The sequence below is a fragment of the Schistocerca nitens genome, chromosome 2 (genome assembly GCF_023898315.1).
Source record: "Schistocerca nitens isolate TAMUIC-IGC-003100 chromosome 2, iqSchNite1.1, whole genome shotgun sequence".
Taxonomy (NCBI): domain Eukaryota; kingdom Metazoa; phylum Arthropoda; class Insecta; order Orthoptera; family Acrididae; genus Schistocerca; species Schistocerca nitens.
Window position 1 is genome coordinate 712545458 of NC_064615.1, and position 23662 is coordinate 712569119.

General features: G+C 44.4%; 1 protein-coding gene across 5 annotated transcripts in view; it reads right to left on the minus strand.

Annotated features, from left to right (window-relative positions):
* Nucleotides 1-23662, minus strand: part of LOC126236877 (GTPase-activating protein skywalker) — a 309366-nt gene that overhangs the window by 168207 nt on the left and 117497 nt on the right. For 4 of the 5 annotated variants that reach the window (XM_049946501.1, XM_049946504.1, XM_049946503.1 and 1 more), the window contains exon 2: nt 5320-5343. The gene's annotated coding sequence lies outside the window, so the exon portion shown is untranslated. Of the gene's footprint in view, nt 1-5319; nt 5344-5735; nt 5779-23662 lie in introns of those variants that run through there. The other variant, XM_049946502.1, reaches the window with a different exon arrangement.

A 23662-nucleotide genomic window follows, 5' to 3' on the forward strand; every position in this document is an offset into this window, starting at 1 on the left:
AATGGGAAGAGTTACCCTAAAATATAATACCATACGACACAAGCGAATGAAAATAAGCAAAGTAGACTAATTTTCGTCACTTCAGATACCGTTAGAATAGTAAACATGGAAGCATTAAATCTTTGAAAAAGATCCTGAACGTGGGCTTTCCACGACAGTTTACTATCTATCTGAACAACTAGAAATTTGAATTGCTCAGTTTCACAAATCATATGCCCATTCTGTGACATTAAAACGTCAGGTTTTGTTAAATTGTGTGTTATAAACTGAAAAAACTGAGTCTTACTGTGATTTAGCGTTAGCGGGACGACTACATATAATTAACTGTAGGGAAAGCATACGTCGGGTTGAGATCCATTGAAAGAAACCTAACGACATTTATTTTTCAGCCACGAAAGAAGATGCTTAGAAAACACTCTTCTGCGACTGTTTATCAGGTTGGGTTGATAGAAAAGAGAGAAGATCGAACGAAGAATGGAGCGTTTCTTCATGAAATCGCTTAATAAGCCCGAGAGCGGAACTGATGTTCAACGAAGTCCAGCAGCACAAGGTAGCAGGAAAGCATTGTGCACCACGGAGAGATTTAGTGTTAAACTTCGGCACGAGTTCGTTCCAAGCAGGAAAGAGCAACGTATAGTTCCTACCACGTATGTCTCGAGAAATGATCATCGCGTGAAGACAAGAGAAACTACAGTCTATACGGAGGCTAATCTACAGGCGTTCTTTCCATCCAGAAATCACGTTTAGGACAAGGAAGAGGGGGGCGGGGAAGGGAAGATAGTGGTACCAGATGTATACTCCCTACACATCTTTAAGACGGCTTGCGAGAACAGAACAGGCATTATTGTGTAAAAAAATATTGGAGGCTTCATAGTGAAATTTCTCGAACTCGTCAGTATTTTAACAATAGAGAGTGAAAGAAAGAGAGAGAGATTAGAGCTTAATGTCTCGTCGACAACTGGATCATTATAAAAACAGCACACGGTCGGACTGTAGGAGAATGGAGAAGGGAATTAGCCACGTCTGTTCCACTTAAACCATTATACGTTACGTATCATGAACGATTTCGGAAAGTCACAGAAAACCTATATCCAGATAGTCTGACGGGAGTCTTAACCGACGGCCTCCCGCGTAATCTCGATCGGATACTGTATACAAAGGAAAGTAGAGTAACCACGGTATTTCCGTCTGAGAGAGTGTGAAAAGAAATCAGATGCATATTCACAGAAAGTGATGCATCTGTAGGCTACGATGGTATACAACGCGGGACAAAAACAAACTGAAAACCGCTGGAGCCAATCGAACACTTCCAAGTTTGTTTAAAGACAGGTACTTTAAATAGTGACTTTTGTAAAAATTACGTCCGGAAGACTACAACTGAACATTTATCTTAAAAAGCAAATTGACTATGTCTAGTGTTGTAAGCTTTCGTTTGATTTCACAGGATTCAATGCGCAACGCCAGCCATTTACGAATATAGTACTTGGTTGTTACTCGTCTTTTTCACACGATACGATTGCAGCCAACTAGCACAGCAAGATTAACCATTGCACCGAGGATCTTAAATTTGTACTCTATCATTAGAAAACTAAGCAGTCAGTGACAGTTAAGTTTAATGAGCAGGCCTAGCAACATGGCTGGAAAACAACTGGCTAATGTGAAAGAGGTGCGTAGTGCTTAGTTCTGGAAGCGGGGCTGTACGATTACCGACGGCCACCGGCTGTTTACACAGTCTCGGATTACAACGCAGGCGGTATCTCGCTGCGACATGTGCCCCCAGTTTGACAACAAAAATGCTACTGTCAACGATACAGCAAACCCCAGCAGCTGTTACAGATTATCTCGTCGACTTATCAGTATTCTATCAGCAAGTTCTACAAACGTTGTAGGCAACTATCTCATTGGTTCTCTAAAACATCTAGAAATTTAATTTAATAATGTACGGAGTAAATATATGTTATCTTGAACTTAAAAAGAATATAATGATTTTTGATCCGCACGAATGTTAATTAATTATACGGTAGATATCGCAACTAAAGCTATTTTCCTGAATGACGTTCCGTTTCCCAGATTAGCAACAACGAAGGATAATCACAGAGAAAATAGTCAAAGAAGTCTATCAATCAAGAGTGATAGCTATAACGAACCGAAAACACTACTAAGCGACCCTTTCTGACCTTCCACTTTAAAAAGGAAGTTGCACCGATAAACTACGTTATTTGGATAATTTTAGAGTGTTTTTCGGAGTTTGTGCTGCCCTTATTGAAAAGCTCATATTTGCGTTAGGAAGGAAGGGCAATACAGTGCACATAATTCCTGAATACACAGATATGAGCGTGATGGGATACTATATGTGCAGATCTCGAAGGTTTTCTCGGCGTGACTGGTTGTGTGCTTCCATTTATTTTCTCGATATTTCGAAGACTAGCTCAGCCGTCTTCTTCAGGTCATGCGAGTCGTGTAGTCATGTGTACTCGCTGCCAGGAGTCCAGCTGCATATAACAGCACAACACGCAGCACCTGAAAGAGACAACTCGCTTGGTCGCTGAAATATTATGCATAAAATGGAAACAACTTGGCTGGACACCACGAAGAAGTCATTAATTTGGCGATTGCTTTGCTACAGCTTGATCGCGTATTTATTCTTCTTACGTATGTTGTTTCGTTGAGGGAAATAGAACAGAACAGAAAGAAAGAAAGGCTGGTAAAGCAAAACTACAATATTAACAAAGGAATGTCAAGTCACACATAACGCTAAGAATGCCACCAATTATCCTTAAGGAATGAAGGAAGATTAGTATTTAATATCCCGTCGACAACTAGGTCATTAGAGACGGAGCACAAGCTAGGATTGTTCCAAGGCTGGGTAAGGAAGTCGGTTGTGCCCTTTCAAAAGAACAGCCCCAGTATTTGCCTCCAGCGAATTTGGAAAATCACGGGAAACCCAAATCTGGGTGGGCGGTCGTCCTCCGGAATGCGAGTCCGGTGTTTTAACCACTGCGCCACCTTCGCTTGGTACCCATGATACGAATCTAATAGTGTTCGGATTTGAAACAAGAATTTGCCGCGTTTATCTAATTCTTAAATAGGGCCAGGAGTTCTAGGTACACATCGGTAATTACAGTGCAAAATACTAAGGAACAGTAATTAACTTCTTAAAAGCACGGTAGGCTATTCAGAATGTTGAGCATAACGAAAAGCGCTGAAAATGTTAAAAAAAATTAGGTGCAGGAAGAATAAGACATACATGATGAAACTGCAGTGTTATCGGCTGACTTTTTTTTTAAGACTAACATTGTATAGAAACGAAGTGGCTTTTACTTCAGGGACTAATGACTCGACATTATGTAGTTACTAAATCAAACTTGACATCACAATCTTCGTACGTCAGCGCAACAGTGAAAGAGTGTCAGCGGAAAAAAAAGGACAAAAAGAATTCGAGTACCAACCAAGTCTCAGCAACACTGATAAAAAGAGCGTATCATGAAAGCAAGCAGCTTCACGACACCATAAATAAAAACTGTAACATCCGATTTGAATTTCGCATAAGAATGGTATGCAGGTAACTACTATTTGTTGCTCGTCTGCTGTGCGTGACGTGGGCTGCGGAATTATTCAACAGAACTCGGCGCCCCAGAATGCAAATCGCAATCTCATCACACAGCTCCACTAGCAAAATTTACAGAAACAAGCAGCAAGTGCCCCTGGTATTCGGCAACAGGTCGCACTTACAAGCTTGCCTGTTGCTCAGGCGACTTCTCGCAGCGAAAGCATCGCCGGCCCCTTCTTTAAACGAGCATGCGTTCGCAAGCAAGATATGCACAGGTAGCTAGTTAGCACTTTTAGACGCATACGGGTTTTCTGGCATCGCTTTTCGTATAAGACAATGGGCAAAGCGTGTCCCTAAGTCGGGGAGTTGCGTAATGACAACTACGAGAGAAAAACAGTACGAAAATAGCTATGGCAGAGTGGCGAATCATCTGAAGGCAGCGCTTAAAGCTGTAGCGGCATTCCTGACGACGTGACTCGCCGCAGCCTCATTTCAAGAAAGACCCCACTGGTTATCGTGAAGGAATGACGAGATAAGAAAGACGCGCGCTCCGCTGAGCAATCTTACGCTCTCATTTAGACTGTCATCTGAAACAGCTGTTACGCATGGCCGATAAAGGCTGACGGAAAACGGATAGTCCGCGCTTTATACATGTGGCTGATGACGTGCTCTCCGTTCTTACACGTAAACCAAGATATCCTCGACAGTTGTAATCTAATGAGTCACCTAGTATTACTGCAGGAGTAAGGAAATACGAATTGGTTTCGAAATGGTTCCTGAAGTGTATCGTCGAAATAATAACAATGGCCTGATCCTTAGGCGACATCTAACAGTATGTACGTAACTCTTCGACAGGGGGACGTATTTCACCCTGTCCTTCAAGCTCGGGCCACCTGATTCCCGTAAGGTACGCCTTCGTATAAATTTAAAACGATTCTTTCATGATCGCTCAATGTCAAGAGAACAGTTAGATTCTCAAAACTTTCATGCCTTATTATTTTTACTGACACACTACTAAAACCGCGACAATTTAGATCTACCACCACAACAGATTAATCTTTTATTATCTGCTATCAAAAGGTAGACAGAATAAAGTTGCAATAAAAAGTAACATGTGGTTTCATATGATATAGCTTGAAATATCACGCTAATCCGTAACGACTGATTCAAGTGGCTAACACGTTCTAATTCATTTTGAAAGTAATCCAGAGCCTGTGCTTTCTTAGTTTTTATCTTTAATGCACAACAATAACGCAGACAGTAATCAAGGCGCTATAAATCAATTCGATGCTCGGTTGAACACAAGATTTTCTTTTTTGCGCCTTTCGTGATTGTTTAATTCGAAGGGCCCTGACTGGATGTTAGATCAAAATGTGAATTTCCTTACAACCTGCTGGGTGAGACAGTTCACGGGTTGGAGGAAGTCAAGAGTATGACATCTAAAATATGGCAATATCTATCGAATCAACATGGTGTACAAATCAACCGTTGGATTGATGGCCGCATTGATTTGCTCCCATATATACACATTTTTCAAATAAAATACACGCAACACTGGAACATGGTGAAACTCGTGGTTCGAGGCAAATGAGGGAGCAGATGGTAAAAATACTAAGTCGACAGTATAAACATAATGTAAACTACGAGTTAGAACCGCATGCAATGCTGAAATATCAGCTGTACAGCTTTATCATTATTTGGAATCAACAGACTTACAATGTTAAAACGTAACTTTGTGTCGTATGTAACACATGGATGTTTGTACTTACTTTCGTACTTGCTCTTCTTGGATACTGCAAAGGAAAATGAAGTATTAGTGTACTGATCAAGCGACAGGAGTAATATAGTAATAATTAATGCAATTTTACAGACACACTACAGATTACAATTAATGAACTTTTCCAGTTTATTGCATATAGCAAATGTCAGTTTTTAATCCCACAAGCCTTATTAAAATAGCCAAAGCATTCATTCTAACGAGCACAGAAAGATGGCTTGATGGAAAATGTGATAATTTCGTAAAGAAAACTAACGATCCACGGAGGCAAACGCTTCTGGACAGACCAAAACAAGCGCAGTCAATGACGCGCTTGTGTGGGATAATAGACAGTACTCCGAGTCTTGTTTGAAGCGAGGGGCACTGAGCGAACGGGTTGTGGGCCAGAAACAGGTTGCCGGTACTTACGGGCTCAGCAGGCGGCAAGGACCGGAGCGGGCTGCGGCTGGCGCTGCACTGAGCAGCCACAGCTCCCTCCCTTCCCCTTCCCCTCCCACACAGCTTCCCCCACCAGGCGGCCCACGCGCACTCAGCTGCGATACGCAGTGACGAAGACGAGCCCTGCGGCCGGACTTCCGAGGCCGCGCGTACTTCCTCCGGCCGCACCGACCGCCCTTGGATTCGCTTTTTCATGTCCTTAGCGCTCGGACGTGCGTCTCCACAGCAGGAGCAAGTGCTAGTGTATGTACCCAATTCGGAGCGTTACCAGTACGGAGCGCTCGAGCCCTGTCAGTGACACATTCCGAAAGCATCGATTGTGTGAAACCCTATACAGTCTTCTTTGATATATCTGTCTTACGGTAGGTGTCGACCTATCGTCCTTCCCTTTCCTCTGTTCTGTGCTTCTTTAATATGCTGGTAACTTTGTTCTTTTTAGGGTACCGTAACCCAATCCGTAAAAACGGAATCCTTATACGATCGCTTTGTTGTCCGTCTGTCCGTCCCTCCAAGTTTTAAGAACTCATATTCTCCTAAACGTATCAAGCTGATAGTTTGCTTTCATCCCCTGTTGACATACTTCTTCATTCCTGATTCCGTCCGCCCATTTCACTTTTAGCATTTTCTCCACAAGCATATTTCAAGACGATCAAAGTATTTTTACCTGTTTCTTCTAGACTCTCCATGATTCGCTTTCATATACTACTACACTCCAGAAAATACATCTGGTGAATTTTTTCCCTTAATTTTCGGAAATTTTTTTGTTATTAACAAACCTTTCAACATTTCAAGAGATATTTTGCTCGGTATTTCCTCCACACAGCTTCCATTTCCTGCCATCAAATTTCGTAATGACCTAAAAGATTTTACTTATTACATCATCTTTTCATCCCCTGATGTTTTGACGGAACCTTCATGTTTACTGATTGATACTGCTTTGGTCTTTCCTATTTTATCTTCAACCATACTTTTTCTCCCGCTTTTGCGGTCCTGGTTGGTTGGTTGGTTTTGGGGAAGGAGACCAGACAGCGTGGTCATCGGTCTCATCGGATTACGGAAGGATGGGGAAGGAAGTCGGCCGTGCCCTTTCAGAGGAACCATCCCGGCATTTGCCTGGAGTGATTTAGGGAAATCACGGAAAACCTAAATCAGGATGGCCGGACGCGGGATTGAACCGTCGTCCTCCCGAATGCGGGTCCAGTGTCTTACCACTGCGCCACCTCGCTCGGTGTTTTTGCGGTCCTCTCCATCATAAATTGCAGTCAATCAACACTGCTTCAGCATATGCATACTTAACTGTCTTTAGCCTTTCTCATCCTACGATTACGGCTCTCGCTTTTTCAAATGTTTTGCCTGTTACTTTCTCAGCGTGAACACTAGAAAACGTTTGTGACGAACACTCGTGCAGAGTTCCTCTGCAAATCTGTGGTGATAGGTGGTACTTTAATTAGGATTTTCTCCTACCCATGAAGAGTGGGGAATAAACTATGTACATTCTTCAGTGTGAGCTCTTATTTATGAACGTCATTATCGCATGTTCTCCCAGAAAGAACAGATCTTTTTCAGTGAAAGCTATAAATTTTTCAGTTCATTACTCGCTTCCACTTCCTTTTACTTCTGCAGTGTGACGGTTTTATCTGGCATCTATTAGTTGGTATCATTTCCGTCGTTTGAACATTCGTTTATTCACAGACCACCTGAACTATCTTTCGTTACGCTTTCTGTTGTCCTCGGAAGCCCCTTATTCCTCTGTTCAGTTGGACATTTCCTCGAGACCCATATTTCGAACGATGTGTCAGTACCACATGCGGCTACATTCCACACGAGACAGTTCACTAATCTACACTTGGTCGCTTATCCAAAACCTCACATAAATTATTTGATCTATAAAAAGTTTCATTTACCTATGCTTCTTTCCTTGAAAATTTTTAGTTTTTTGTGGGTCTAGCTTATCTTCATGGTACCTGCGGAAAACACGTTCGCCATGCCTTTTTTTGTATATGATCTCTCTCCCCCCCTCTCCCCCCACGTCAGTTGATTTCAAGACCTTTTAAAATATCAGAATTTGCAGTACAAGCATTTACTTTCGTAGAAAAACTGCTGGTTTCGAGTTTCCCGACAATGAATCAGATGTCGCAGTCTCGCTTTGCATACAACTATTCTCGCTTTACATGTAACTACGGAAACTACAGGAAACAGAGAATTTCGTGTAGAGGAATTAATGGTCCCTTCCATGACCTTTCCTGAATTATGGTGTAAGTGTCCGTCCGGGACTTGAACCTTTTGTATCCTTTCCCTTTCTGGCTGCTTACTGGTGACTGTTTATCTACGATAACCTTCTGACCCTCTGGAAATATTTCGTTCTGAGACATACGCTGTTTCACAATCGCTCTGAGTGTATTATCTGAACCAGAGGTCTGTACAACACCGGATCAGATAGCTTTTTTTGCAAGTGTAGAACACATGTGGAACGGCTTGATTCACTTTTAGACAGAGTGCGTGGAGGTTACAATTAGTAAATTTATTATCCTAGTTTAAATCAGGAACATTTCGCACATGATGATGTTACATATGTTGAAATTTCACCGGATAAAAAGTGTTGTAATAGCCAGTCAGAACTTGAGAAATTATCAGCGTTGTCGAAAGATCGGCAGCTAAGGCTTAACGTAAAATGATAAGTTTGGCGTTTCGCGAAACGTAAATAAGTAGCAGAGTCACGCTATACAACCAAGGCACAGCGTGGATAATTTTTACTTCTCCATTATCTGAGACAGTACATGGATATAAAATGTGACAAAATGGGTGCTCAAATGGCTCTGAGCACTATGGGACTCAACATCTTAGGTCATAAGTCCCCTAGAACTTAGAACTACTTAAACCTAACTAACCTAAGGACATCACACACACCCATGCCCGAGGCAGGATTCGAACCTGCGACCGTAGCAGTCCCGCGGTTCCGGACTGCAGCGCCAGAACCGCTAGACCACCGCGGCCGGCAAAATGTGACAAATATCGATCCGGAACAAAACTATCCGAAGGCAAAAATTTAATGGTGCAACGGACACATTGCGCTTATTGAAATGTATCTCGTACAAAACTTGTTATTCTTAGATTCAAAATATCTTCTCAATAAAGGTACTTGGAATCTTACTTTTTATTATAAACTTTCATTTTCAAAACACCTTTTTATCACCCTCCTGTCAGTTAGGGCGTTTGAGATAGTGGCTGTTTTTTAAATTTAGTAATAAAAACATAATAGTACTCTTCAGTTTAACAAAGCTACACGTTGCAGGGAAAGAACGCAAGGAAAATCACAGGTTCGGGTACGGTCAGTAAGGGCAGTTTTTGTCAAATTCAGTTCAGATGCTGTCGCGTTAATGTAAGGCGGAACAATAACCGAATAAAAAGGACGAGGAAGAGAGACGTGGCGTCTTTTAGGGAACCTTCCGGCATTCGGCTAAAGTAACTAAGGATACAAGTGAAATACAAATGCGGGTGGTAGGAAGGATGCCTGAGCCTAAGTAGGCTCTTTTAACTCACTTGAGAGACCTGTAAGTTTATGGAGCGAGGAAATTGCAAACTCTCCAAGAAAAACACTTTACTTGTCATCGCGGAATACCTTCCAAGGTCTGTATGTCGCTTATTTTTAAAATACAGAAATGAAAATGAATCTGACTCACTTAAAATAGAATAGAAACATTCGCAGGACATCAAGTGTAGTAGCTGTAAATGGACTGTGCTACTGAAGATTGGTTAAAAGTGGAAATTCGGTAGTAAGGATTATTAAATGGTAAGAAAACGTACGCATGGCACTTCGCAAGTTAATCCCGCTATACAGTATATTCGGAAATTTTCGTTACAAACTTCTACAACTTGTAAAGGAAGTGATTACATAATATTTTGAACAGGAATCCACGTTCGGAAACGTCATCCAACGACGCTACAGAGCGTCAAGGTTATAGGCGCCGGAGCCTCTAAATGTATGTATGTACACGATGATTCCGTTATATTACAAAGTTTCTACTATGATAGAGGACAAATGTATTAATTTGAGGTATGGACCCCTTTTTCGGAAAAAAAGGTAGTCGAAAGTTATTAGTAAAGACCTTTCTGATATCTCTGGCAGTGGAATACATGTACCGGTTGGTTTGTTTAAAAGGGGGGGGGGGGACAAAACTTCAAGGTCATCGGTCCCTTGTACCCGGTAAAATAATTACACAAGGGGGAGAAGACAATAAGGGAGACGAACAGCACAATAACAGGTGAAAGGATGAACCAGAAGAACCACGGAAGGACAACCAACACTACTATGGACAACACAGCAAAAGAAAACCACGGAGAGAAGCAGGAAACAGGTAGAAGGGGAAAAACAAGAGAGCAGATGACTGTGGTTGGCCGACTACGAGAATAAAAAGGAAAAGCCAGCCACTCTGCGACACATTAAAACATCCATCCTAAAAGCATTAGAGAGGAGAACACAAAGGGACAAAGGACATGCGCGAAAACTTATTTAGAATGATAAAACCCACCGTCATGTGTAAAACATAAAATTAAATCAGCCAATCAGACTTTGTCAGCTAAAATTAATGGCAACGAGTGCGGTAATTGAAGATCCCGACGCGGGGCAGCCAAATCAGGACAGCTCACCAAGATATGGGCCACTGTCAGCCGGGCGCCGCACCTACAATGAGGTGGGTCATCACGGCGCATGAAGTAGCCGTGTGTCACCCAAGCGTGGCCAATGCGGAGCCGGCAGAGAACCACAGAGTCACTGCGAGAGGCCCGCACGGAGTACAGCCACACTTTCGTAATCTCCTTAATGGCACGCAGTTTGCGGCGTAGTACTCAACGCAGGTCAGCTGCAGAGAAGTCGACCTCCATAAGTGGTTTCCGCGTAGCCTGTTTGGCCAGCCCGTCGGCAAGTTCGTTGCCTGGGATGCCGACGTGACCTGGGGTCCAGACAAACACCACTGAACGATTGGACCGTTCCAGGGCATAGATGCGACTCCTGGATGGTCGCTACCAAAGGATGACGGGGGTAGCACTGGTCGATAGCTTGTAAGCTGCTCAAGGAGTCAGTACACAGAAGAAACGACTACCCAGGGCATGAACGGATGTTCTCAAGAGCACGAGATATAGCCACCAGCTCAATAGTGAAAACACTGCAGCCATCGGGCAAGGAGTGCTGTTCAATATGTCCTACATGGGCATATGCGAAGCCGACGTGAACATCAGCCATTGAGCCGTCGGTGTAAACCACTTTGTGGCCTCGGTACATGCCAAGAATCGAGAGGAAGTGGCTGCGCAGAGCCGCGGGGTTAACTGAGTCTTTAGGGCCATATGAAATGTCCAGGCGAAACCTTGGCCTAGGTGTACACCATGGAGTTGTACGTGAATGGACCTAAAGTATAGGTGGTAAATGCAAAGACTCCAGCTCGGAAAGAAGGGATCGGACACGAACTGCAATACAAAGCCCTGACTGGGCCGCCGATGCGGGAGATGAACCGCCGTGGGTGGGAAAAGGAGACGGTGATTCGTATGCGCAGGAGAACTACGAACTTGTGCAATGTACTGGCCAGCAGTTGTGCACGGTTAACGTGCAATGGACGGACTCCGGGCTCCACAAGGACGCTGGTCACCGGACTCGCTCTAAAAGCTCCTGTCGCTAGGCGACCGCCACAGTGGTGCACTGGGTCGAGTAAACGCAACGATGAGGGCGCCGTCGAACCATAAACCAGAATCCCATAGTCAAGGCGGGACTGAACAAGGGCTCTGTAGAGCTGCAGCAGCGTAGAGCGATCTGCACCCTTGTTGGTGTTGCTCAGGCAGAGGAGGGCACTGAGGTGCTGCCAGCACTTCCGCTTAAGCTGACGAAGGTGAGGTAGCTAAGTCAATCGGGCGTCGAAAACAAGTCCTAAGAATCGATATGTCTCCACTACAGTGAGTGGATCGTCATTAAGTTTAAGTTCTGGTTATGGATGAATGGTACAACGCCGACAGAAGTGCATGACACACGATTTCCAGTCGAAAACTGGAAGCTGTGGGCGAGAGCTCATGGCTGCGCCTTGTGGATGGCTCCATGTAGGCGCAGCTCAGCAACACCAGTGCTGGCGCAGCAGTGCGAAATGCAGAACTCGTCTGCATACAGAGAGGGTGAGACGGACGACCCTAAGGTTGCTGTTAGACCGTTAATGGCCACTAAAAATAGTGATACACTCAATATAGAGTCCTGTGGGACCCCATTCTCCTGGATATGGGGGGAAATATGGGAGGCACCAACTTGGGCACGGAAAGTACGGAGCGACAGGAAATTGTGGATAAAAATCGGGAGCGGGCCTCGGAGAACCCAATCGTATAATGTGGCAAGGATATGATGTCGCCAGGTGGTGTCATACGCTTTGCGTAGATCAAAAAAAGACGGCAACAAGCTGTTGGCGTCTGGAAAAGGCTGTTCGGATTGTACACTCGAGGGACACAAGATTATAAGTGGTAGAGCGATCCAGGCGGAAGCTGCCCTGACATGGAGCCAGTAGACCACTTGACTCCAGGACCCAACCCAACTACTGACACACCCTACGTTCCAGCAGCTCACAAAGAACGTTCGTCAGGCTGATGGGCCGATGGCTAACGACATCAAGCGGATTTTTGCCAGGCTTGAGCACTGTAATGATGGTGCTCTCCCGCCATTGTGATAGAAAGGCACCATCGCACCAGATCCAGTCGAAAATGACGAGGTGATGGCGCTTGTAGTCAGACGACAGATATTTAATCATCTGACTGTGGATCAGATCCGGCCCAGGAGCTGTGTCAGGGCAATGTGCAAATGCGCTGAGTAGCTCCCACTCCGTAAATCGGGCGTTACAGGGTTCACTGTGGCGTGTAGTGAACGAGAGGACTTCCCTTTCCATCCGCTGTTTGAGGGCGCGAAAGGCTGGCGGGTAATTCTGCGATGCAGAGGCTCGAGCATAGTGCTCAGCTAATTGCTTGGCAATCGCGTTTGCGTCAGTATAGCACACCATTGATGGTAACGTCTGATCTTCGTCCAGATTTGGGAAGGTGACGTATGGCACCCAATGATCGACACGTACCTCGCCCAACACTCCTGTTTCCGTCGTTTTATAAGCTGGCGTACACGGGCACGGAGACGATTAAAGGCTATCAGATGCTCTAGGGAAGGGTGTCGCCTATGTCGCTGTAGAGCTCGCCGACGATCTGTATGCCTCCGCGACTTCTGGCGACCACCAAGGGACTGTCTTTCGCCAGGGGGGAGGGATCGCGTTTTCTGCCGCAGAAACGATTGTGGTAGTCACCTGCTCAACCAATACATTGATGTTACCATGTGGGGCAGAGTCAACGTTGACACGAAGGTGAAAGTTTCTCAGTCCGCCTTGTTTAAAGCCCAACTGGGCAGGCGTCCGTGGTCCTGACGCTGGGGCAGTGACAGGACGATGGGGAAGTGGTCACTAACACACAGGTTGCCATGTGATCTCCAGTGGATAGATGGGAAAAGTCCTGGGCTGCAAATTGAAAAATCAATGGCCGAGTAACTAACTCGAGCCACACTGAAATATATGGCGGTCCCAGTATTTAAGAGGCAGAGGTCGAACTGAGAAAGTAAAGTTTCGACATCTTTGCCTCGGCCAGTAAGCACAGTGTCACCTGACATTGGGTTACGGGCGTTAAAATTTCCCAAGAGTAGGAATGCTTTAGGGAGTTGATCAATCAGTGCAGCTAATACATTCGAGGGTAATGCACCATCTGGAGAAAGATATACATTGCAGATAGTTATTTCCTGCGTCGTCCATATTTTGACAGCCACAGCTTCAAGAGGGGTTTGAAGGGGCACAGGTTCACTACAGATTGAGTTCAGGGACATAAACGCGAATTCCACCTGACACTCGATTATAGTCCCTACAGTTCCTGTAATATCTCTTATAGCCGCGGAGGGCAGGGTTCCACATTGTCGGGAACCAGGTTTCCTGGAGGGCAATGTAGAAAGCAGGTGTAAAGCTTAACAGTTGCCGTATTTCAGCCAGGCGGTGGAAAAAACAGCCGCAATTCCACTGGAGGAAGACATCGTGAGACTGGGAAGGCATGGAATATTTAACGAGGTAGTTTACGCCTCAGGGTCACCTGCTGTCACCGACTTTTTGCCTGAGCAGTCTATATCCGTTGTGTCAGAGGGTCCGGCGAGATTCAGATCCTCAGTGGACGCCAGAATCTCCACACCCATCCTCAGACGCAGAGCTTGTAGGTAGCGGGGGTGTGGGTGCCACCGCAAGTTCCTTGTTCTCAGGGGTCTTCTTTTTTGATTTCTCGCGCTTTTCCCTGGCTGGGAGGACTTCACTGATTCAGTCTCCGGGACTACGAGCGTGAAGCCCTACGACCAGCTGCTTTTCGGCTCTTCAGCCAATGTCGGGTGTCATCCTTCCCACTAGCAGAAACCCGGGGAAGTGAGTGACCCACGGGACCCCTGCCTAGCGGGAAGAGCCGAAGAAGACTTACGCTTGTCTGGCTCAGAAGTGAGGACTGATATCCCCGATGGTTATGGGGGGGGGGGGGGGGGGTGTTGCTCCCGAAGTAGGTTGTGCGGGAGCAACAGGGAGCGAAGTGCCCTCCACTATCAAGGGGGCAGGTGTAGTCTTCTGGTTCTGAGAGGCGACAGGAATGCGAGGAACTGATCGGGCGACAATTGTTCTCGTAGCGGCGGCGTAAGAGGTGGTCAAGTCTCAGTATGTAGGCGCTCAAATTTCCTCTTAGCCTCAGTGTAGGCCAGTCGGTTTTTCTCTCTTTCAGTAAAATCCTGCAGTCTGGCGAGCAAGGTGAATGATGCTCACCGCAGTCGACACAGACGGGAAGCGGGGCACATGGAGTATTGGTCTGTGATGGATGTCCACAATCTCGACATGTGATGCTGTTAGTACAGCAGGAAGACATATGGCCGAACTTCCAGCATTTAAGGCACCGCATCGGGGGGAGGGATATATGGCTTGACACCACAGAGGCAGACCATCACTTTGACCTTCTCAGGCAATATGTCACCCTCGAAGTCCAAGATGAAGACACTGGTGGCTACCTGATTATCCCTCGGACCCCGATGGACGCGCTGGACGAAATGAACACCTCGCCGCTCTAAATTGGCGGGCAGCTCGTCATCAAGACTGCAAAAGAAGGTACATGTGGAATATAATACCCTGGACCGTATTTAAGCTCTTATGGGGTGTGATGGTAACAGAAACATCCCCCAACTTGTCACAAGATAGTTATGCCCGTGACTGGGCAGAGGATGCTGTTTTTATCAAGACTGACCCAGAGCACATTTTGGACAAGGCCTCCACCTCCCCTAACTTGTCCTCCAAATGGTCCACAAAAAAACTTCATGGACATGAAATATTCCCCATAAACTCGCGTACATATGAGGTGCTGGGGTAATAAGCTTCACCGCCATCCTCCCATGGTGTGGCCACGGAGAGGAACGATTTGGGGTCATATTTCTTAGCATTGAAGTTATACTTTGCCCACTTAGAGACTGCTGGCGGCGGACCACCAGCAAGAGATGACGTACTACACTTCATGGCGTGTCATCCGCCTTGACGCCACCCACTCCGAGCGGGGGCCCACGGGCACCACCCAGCCTCAGCAAGGGCAACCTGGCATGACGGCCATTGCCGGGAGTACCGATACCCCAGGAAGATGGGCATCTACTCCATGGCATACGTGGGGAGTTAACACCGCAGGCATCAGCAGAGCGATCACTGTGTTGTCAGGGTACATGGCAGCCCCACCACAATGGACTGGCTACCGTGCTGGATATGGTCATCTTCGGCGCAGAAAGCGACACTTCATTGTGCATGGTGGAAAACGCATCCAAGAAGGTGTACTCGCCCAAGAGATGAGGAAAGAGTGGGACTGCAATGCGAGGACGAGAAAGTGGGCTAAAGATCTCAATGCACGATGAACACAATGCACCTTATAAGGCGCCCTTCCCCAATGGGCTCGCTCTCCCGGCAAATTTAGAAAGATGGAGGTCAAACTCGACAGGCAACCATCACATAAAGGCCGAAACGAGTGACTCCTTTTAGTCGTCTCTTACTATAGGCAGGAATACCTCGGGCCTGTTCTAACCCCTGGGCTCGCAGGGGGACATGTACTGGTACTACTGTTGCTAAGGGTAGGCAAATTTCAAATGTGGTAGTATGGACGAAAACGAGGAAAAAAGTCTAGAAAACATGGGCTCTAAAATGCTGAGTAACTATGGGCACTTGTTCGTCTTCGTTACTGTGAAATACATCTCTATTGAAGAATTGCTCATAGCTATCGAGGTATCGATTTTAGAGCCCATGTTTACTAAACATTTTTTCTTGCTTCGGTCCATACTACCACATCTGAAAGTTGCCTACCCTACAATCCTAGCAACAACAGTGTCACTACCTGCATTCCACTCTCAAGAGGTATCGTAACTGTTTTCATTTGCAACTTTCTACTCGTCCGTTTCTGGTACAGGGACCCTTACCGCAAATCAATACATTTATCCTTTTCCAACATCCTAGAAAGTTTGTAACATCACCACGTAATCACACCGTATATACATACATTTACAGGCACCAGCAGGTATAACCCTGACGCTCTAACGTCGTTGGATGACGTTTCCGGACATGGGTTCCTACTCACTCCTCTCTACAAGCCCTAGAAGTCTGTAACGGGAATTCCCGAACACCATGTATAGGTGCCTAGCTTATTAATGCGTACGGCCTTTTCTGTGCCTGTGCTATGTTTACAAGAAATGGTTCAAATGGCTCTGAGCACTATGCGACTTAACTTCTGAGGTCATTAGTCGCCTAGAACTTAGAACTAATTAAACCTAACTAACCTAAGGACAGCACACACATCCATGCCCGAGGCAGGATTCGAACCTGCGACCGTAGCGGTCGCTCGGTTCCAGACTGTAGCGCCTAGAACCGCACGGCCACTCCGGCCGGCTTACAAGAAATTTTTGTGTTTCTGGACAGTCAGTCGCGTTTGGTTTGAAAACGAGAAAGGCAATACACAGGACTATTTTGACTGAACTTGTTCTTTTAGGTTCAAGTCTACACTAAAAGGTATTTGAACTGAGAACGAAACAGTGATGTGTGGAAGCAATCGACCAAGGCTTCTTCGAACTATCTACACGTGAATCAGTTACAGTGGTATAGGGAATCAGAACTAAGCGAAGATTAGGACGAACTTAAAATTTGTCTTCTGTATCTTACCAATGCGCCTATTTGCCCTGTTCATGGTATAATCAATTCAGCTTCAACTTTAAACCTAAATTCAATTTAAAATCAATCCTGATATAATTCATATAATGAAAATTAATTCAAGTCAGTATATTGGAGTTATAAATATAATAATAATATTGCTGATAGTTCTTGAAGAAAGCAGTTCAGTATTGGGAACATTTTTACTGAGGAATAATGACTACAGTAATCGCCCGTTTCGGGCCTTTCAGTGTTGCATTTTTACAAGAAAGGGAATACTTTGAATGCAGCAATGAAATTAAAATTCTAAAACATTTATTATTTTACGCGAAGTTCACATATCGTACGTTACAAATGTTTTAATACAGATACTACACGTTACTTGCTTACGATGATCGTAATTTATTTCTTTGGCGGCTGACATTCAGGCACCTCACATTTTTGGGGCAAATGAATACATGGCCTTTGAATCCTCTTTATGTTGATTCATCCCCGGTGAAGACGAAAAAGATAACGACGACCAGAGCGATTTGTTTCACAGCAACTAGTGCCCATAGCTCATCAGCATTTTAGAGCCCATGTTTACCAGACATTTTTTCCTTGTTTTGGTCCATATTACCACCTCTGAAAGTTGCCTATCCTACAATCCCAGCAACAACAGTACCAGTGCATGTACTAAGCTGTCAGAGGTATCAGAAAGGTTTTCGCTAGTAACTTTGTTTCCGGTACAGGGGCTCTTACCTCAAATTAATACATTTGTCCTTCTCCGTCATTCTAAAAACTTTGTAATGTCATCACGGAATCATCCTGTATATACATACATTTACAGGCTCCGGCTCCCACAACCCTCACGCTCTGCAGCGTCGTTGGATGTTTCTGGATACGGGTTCATGTATACAATATTATGTACTCACTTGTCTCTCCAAGTTGTAGAAGTGTGTAACGGGAATTTTCGAACACCCTGTATATCGGAATTAAGTAGTGGGGTGCCATGGGCACGCTTTATTATACCGACGAAAAAGATGGCGTATGTTATGACTGAATTAACGTGTCAACTACGAAGCCAAGCAGTCACTGTGCGTCAAAATAAGCTTTCTTTTCTGTCGCCTGTAACATTATTAGTCGCTGGACATAAGCAAATGACCACATCGGAATAAGCCAAGTGCTCGTCGAAATGCTTTTAGAAACCCCTTCATCCAGGCATGGGTCCAAGGAGAATCCGGAGAACAAAGTAGCATGAAAACATAGTCTTCAAATTGGGAAGGTGTTCTAGACATTACAAGCTATGGAACGTCGAATACTGTTTAGTTGCTTGGGGAAGAGCCTGATTGCCTTTAGTCAGGAGAATGTGCACATTCACACGTTGATCATAGCTCCCTGCCGATTCGTAAGTCCACTGGTAGAACTGGCAAATCACAGCAAGCGAATAACGACGGACAGTAAGGCAACGGTCCTATCCTAGTAATTATATAAAAAATAACGAAAAATTACTTTCTGTATTTAGACGGCCGCGCGGGATTAGCCGAGCGGTCAAGGCGTCGCAGTCGTGGACTGTGCGGCCGGTCCCGGCGGAAGTTCGAGTCCTCCCTCGGGCATGGGTGTGTGTGTTTGTCCTTAGGATAATTTAGGTTAAGTAGGGACTGATGACCTTAGCAGTTAAGTCCCATAAAATTTCACACATATTTAGCCGGAAACTACTGACAAGGGAACCTCTCCATCGCACCCCCCTCAGATTTAGTTCATAGTAGGCACAGTGGATAGGCCTTGAAAAACTGAACACAGATCAATCGAGAAAACAGGAAGAAGTTGTGTGGAACTAGGAAAAAAAAAAAGGAAAATATACAAACTGATTAGTCCATGCACAACATAGGCAGCATTAAGGGTGGTGTTAGCTCAGGAGCGCCGTGGTCGCGTGGTTAGCGTGAGCAGCTCCGGTACGAAAGGTCCTTGGTTCAAGTCTTCCCTCGAGTGAAAAGTTGATTTTTTTTATTTTCAGACAATTCATTTGTTGCAGTTTATGTGATAAACTCTTATGTTTTCATCACTTTTTTGGGAGTGATTATCACATCCACAAGAAAACCTAAATCGGGCAAGGTAGAAGAATCTTTTTACCCATTCGCCAAGTGTACAAGTTAGGTGGGTCGACAACATATTCCTGTCATGTGACGCACATGCCGTATAGTATATATCAGACGTGTTTTCCTGTGGAGGAACCGGTTGACCTATGACTTTGCGATCAAATGTTTTCGGTTCCCACTGGAGAGGCACGTCCTTTCGTCTACTAATCGCACGGTTTTACGGTGCGGTCGCAAAACACAGACACTAAACTTATTACAGTGAACAGAGACGTCAATGAACGAACGGACAAATAATAACTTTGCGAAAATAAAGAAAGAAAACTTTTCACTCGAGGGAAGACTTGAACCAAGGACCCCTCTCGTTCTGCAGCTGCTCACGCTAACCACGGGGCTCCTGAGCTCACACTCTCCTTGATGCTGCATATCTTGCACATGGACTACTCAGTTTGTATATTTTGCTTATTTTTTTCATAGTTTCACACAACTTCTTCCTGTTTTCTCGATTGATCTGTGTTCAGTTTTTCAAGGCCTATCCACTGTGCCTACTTATAACTAAATCTGAGGGGGGTGCGATGGGGAGGTTCCCTTGTGAGAGATACAGCAATTCCACTTATTCACATGGTCGCATAGCCAGTCTGCAGACCTGCAATGTTACTGCTCAGTGAAATACTGATAATGGGGCTGCACACCTCGATCTTATATTGTATAAATTATAACGTTGTCATATTTGTGACAGTGTGTTGATGTTATAGTTCTTAAATTAATTACAACACTCATACATGCTTTTCGAAGCCTCTTTTTTTTAATCAAAAGTAGTTCGTAGTTTACGTTAAAACGAATCGTTAACCACTGATATTAACAAACTTATTTTTACAGTGTAACATTTTATATTTGTGTTATTAAAATCGAAGTAAACTGTTTATTATTACAAAAGTAATAAAAATAACTTTTAAAATGTTTGGTTCAAATGGCTCTGAGCACTATGGGACTTAACATCTATGGTCATCAGTCCCCTAGAACTTAGAACTACTTAAACCTAACTAACCTAAGGACATCACACAACACCCAGTCATCACGAGGCAGAGAAAATCCCTGACCCCGCCGGGAAATTTTAAAATGTTTATCCTACTCTGAGGTAAGACGGTCAATGTTTTCATGGAGAAACGTTCGCGGTTGCCTGCGAAACCACGACTGTGTCCAGACGTATACCTCTTCGTCCGAAGCAAATTTGTAGCCACAATGTCTTTCTTCAGGGTTCCAAAAATACTGAAATCGAATGGAGACAAGTTGGGACTCTACTGAGGAAGTGTAAGGATTTCCCAACGACAATTCTGTAGTGTAGTCGAAACAAAAGGCACGCCAGCTCCGGAAGAGTCGTGATGACCTTTTTCTACGACTGCAAGAGCCTGCTGCTCATTGACTTTCTGGAGCACGGCGCCACAATTAACGCACAACGGAAGCGCGCCAAGTCCAAATGCCTCAGAATGTTGACGGTGGCATCATTTTGTTGCAGAATAATGCCCGTCCAAGTGTTGTCAAAGTCGACTTGAGTACACTGCAGACGTTTCGCTGGGAAGCCCTTAAACATCCACCATACAGTCCCATCTCTCCACATACGATTTTCATGTTTTGAAGCACTGAAGGAAGACATTTGTGGCCGTCGATTTGTTTCGGAATAAGAGATGCACGGCTGGTTACAATCGTGGTTCCGCAGGCAACCGCAAACGTTTTCCCATGAAGACACTAAATCTTGTCTCACAGTAAAATAAATGTATATAAGTTACGACGATTACTCCTGAAATAATAAATTACGTACTTTTTAGGATTCCGTACCTTAATCGGTGAAAACGGAACGCTTACACGATCACTTTGTTGTCCGTCGGTCTGTCTGTCTGTCTGTCCGTATCCGACAGTTCAAAACCCTTTTTCTCAGGAATTGGTAAAGTATCAAGTTGAAATTTGTGTTAACACATTAAGGTCTGTGGTCCCTTCGCGATGTGAGAACGTGAAGCTTCTAAGTCAATGCAATCGAAAGATTTGCCCATTTACGTCACATATTTTGAAACTCGCAAACTCACTCATCAGAACCTACTGGCAATTGCCGTTGACCTAGTACCACGAAATTTGGCAAGAAGCAAGGTTTCACACTAAAATCAAAGGAAGAATCCGGAAATTGTTTATCTGATATTATATCACACGAGAAACTGTTACTTTTGCCATTTGCTATCAGACTTCAAACTTGAAATGAAAACATGCTCGGAAGTCTTGGTATCCCCGAGACCGATATCTATCAACGACTAGAACAGGCAAAAGTTATCGTTACCCTCGGTTCCTGGAATGGATGGGCAATCTACATAACGAATTAAGTTTGACAAAACCCTCAGTGCGCGAGTCCTAGTCGCACCTGGCCATTCCCCCCCCCCAACTGTCTCGTTTTCATCTGACTGCCCTTTATAGAAGTGGCAATAATGGCCAATGTTCAGCGAAAGGTAACAGGATATGTTTTCTGATGCGAAGTCAAGAAAACTCCGAAGAGGAACACAGCATTAGTAACTTACGGCCCAGAGTTAATTTTGAACTGTTGATTTAGATGTCGCTATGGAGGTTTCTATAGATGAATCAAGAATTCCTGAAAAAACTATTAGTGATAACAAATTCTTACTTCATATTAGTGACACGTACTAACATTGACGTCTGCGACTTCACGTGTTGATAACACTTTGCAGTCACTCAGACACTATGTTCGCATGGCTCAATTTCTCTTCGCCCGCCCTATTTTGTTAATTATGGCAGCTGTTTTGTTTACAGAGCGCGGATAAGTAAGGAAAAATGTTGTGAAACTTAGGAAGAAACAGATTCTTACTGTCATCAAGAGGTACCGATCAACACAGTAAAAATGAATAGAGGAAATAGATGAGATAAGTAGAGGATCGGAGCACAACAGAAAAACTATACAACAAACTTGTACGGCGGAAGCATATGACCGGATAGAAATTTCTAACCGACGGCGTGCAACTATTGGAGAAACAAATACGATATAGTTTTGAGTCAAGGGGGAGACAACGGAGCAGTGCAAAGGAACTAATGTGAAATGAGTCAAACAGAAGGCATAGAATATTGAGGAGTACCAGGCACGCCTATTACAAACACGAACTTGAAGAAACAGTCCTATCGATGCGACAAGCAAATCGTCGGGGTAGACTGAAACGGAATATACGCAGGCCTCCGCTTCTTAATTAATGCAGTGAGAGGAAGGAAGAAGCGGGAGATGGCAGTACAGAGGTTTCCGCAGGTAAGTCGGATGATTTTTTTTATTTCTAAAGAAGGTGTGTACTTGGATTACCTAGCTACAATGGAAGATTGTCAGTACATGGATACTGTGCCAAGACAGAATTCATAGAAAGTGGTAGGGAATTGCTAACTCCGAGTTTAAGCTAACAGCTGGTCCGAAAGACACAGCTGATGCTCAGTACTATACGCGAAAGGCGGAGGTCTGGACCTGAGTCTCCTCTCATTCGCTTCCATACATCAACATATTCATACGAAGACGCATCCTCTCATTCGCTTCCGTACATCAAACATATTCATACGAAGACGCATGTTACAAACGCTCATACAGTTATGGCGAAAAAACGATCCACATGAGATAAGTAATTCATTGCTATTTCAAATTATTTAAGAAAACTGATCAAATGTGATAAGAGAACAGATGGAACTACATTCTAAAATCAGCTAGGGATTATGCGTTCTTAAGAAATTGGAGGGCACCACACTCTTAAGAAATAGTGACAGGATTATTTGAGCAAAAGTGTGAAGACTTTTTTAATACTTTGGTCAGGTATTTTCCTTTCTTTTCCGTCTGACGTTAACGTGCACATACATAATCTTCAGATAGAATGAAATTGGACTTAACAGTGCTGCGAGTTGTCAATGTTGTTCTTACGCACCCTCGACAACAGAAATTGACCGACAGTTAATTCGGAACAGTCCACATTGTCTAATACATGATGCAACTGCTGCTGATATTGCTGTTACAAGTTTGAGCCTGAACGCACACAGGACACTCAACATCTAAATAACACCACCATCACCAGGCCATAAGACCAGTCCAGTGTAAAGCGGCATTCCTGACGTCAAATTCTTATTTAGGAAGTGACAGAAGAGCAGGCACGGTGACACAAGAATGAAACACTAGAGCGATGAGAATATGGAATATGGAACTAGTGCACAGTTATGCGCGACAATGTGTGAAGGTACATAAAAGTGGAAAGAGTCAGGTATCTTGTGCGCTGAACTGCTTTCTTTTATGGAATCTACCCGCTGTCCATGCCCAGTTAACTGTGAATGCAAAAAAGAGTGTATAGTGGTTTGAGCATGACTCCGTTTCATTATAATGATATCTAACGTATGTATGCTCGAAACGTCGGCTTCACGGAGGAACTTCCTCGTTCATATACCTGTTTGATCGTTGTGGAATATCAAAGATACTGTTCGGTTGTGCATTAAAAATCTAGATTTGTTTACGCTTCCAGTACCACCACGACTGTCATTACGCAGGCAGAGCGCGAATGTGCAATGCCAC